The sequence below is a fragment of the Ictalurus punctatus genome, chromosome 3 (assembly GCF_001660625.3).
Source record: "Ictalurus punctatus breed USDA103 chromosome 3, Coco_2.0, whole genome shotgun sequence".
Classification (NCBI taxonomy): Eukaryota; Metazoa; Chordata; class Actinopteri; order Siluriformes; family Ictaluridae; genus Ictalurus; species Ictalurus punctatus.
In genome coordinates, this window is record NC_030418.2 from 20,662,603 (window position 1) to 20,663,677 (window position 1,075).

Sequence of the window (1,075 nt, forward strand, 5' to 3'; positions counted from 1 at the left end):
CAGCACGTTAGTATGTACCCAAACCAAAATATAAAAGCAAACTTTTAAAAGAAAAATTCCCATAAGAGAATGTCGCAGGAACGTTCTTGGAAAGTTACTTTGTGGTTTTAAAAATAACTGTATCTAAAAGCAACATTTGGTGAATGTTCCTTTTCAGTTTGTCATAGAGACATAAGCTTGTGTTTTAATGGTCCCAGATCATTTTAGGGAAAGCAATGACTATAACAAATGAAGTGTTTCCAGAATGTTATGAAATGGCTCTCAAAAAAAAACAAAAAAAAACAACAACAACAACAAAAAACACCCCAAAGTGGAACCAAATGCTGACATCAGGGAAACTCTGTGTGTTTACTGGGTTGCGTGTGTGTGGGACACTGGGTTGCGTGTAAAGTGGGACATTACAACGTTTTACGACATTACGAGTTTTGGCAGTGAAATATTTTCAAATCAGCATGTCAGTATAGAAAATGGATGGATGGAATACATTTGGGTATGTGCATAGTAATAATCAAAGGTTAATTATTAAATTTTACTTTAATTAAATAATTAAAGTAATAATTCTTTTATTTTTAAGTGCCCTTTTTATCCTTATGGTGCACACCACTGCTCCTTACTATATTCAGAGTTATATGTAATGAAAATGTGCCTATTTTTTAACTTTGACATTAAAACTTATTTGTAAACGATATGAAAAAGTAAAAACTTGAATGCAATACAAATTGTCCAACCGTTTAATATGTACAACTTTTTTCTAAAATCATTTTTTCCCCCTCTGTATACTCTTGTTAGGCTTGGTTATATGTTCTCTGGTTTGTACAATATGCACGGCTCTCCAAAAAAAACAAAAACTACAACAACAAAAAACACCACCAGAACAACAACAAAACCTTTGGGAATCTCCGCTGTGACAAAAAAAAAAAACGTGTTTTGAAAAACCCATAAATACTAATGCCAAACTGTGCGCTGGCGTGTTGAAGGTGTTTAAAGAAACTTCATCGTGAAAATTAAATACGTTTCTGAGACACTGCGTCATGACGTCACATTTCCAAACACTACAGGCTGCGTGCAGAAGCAG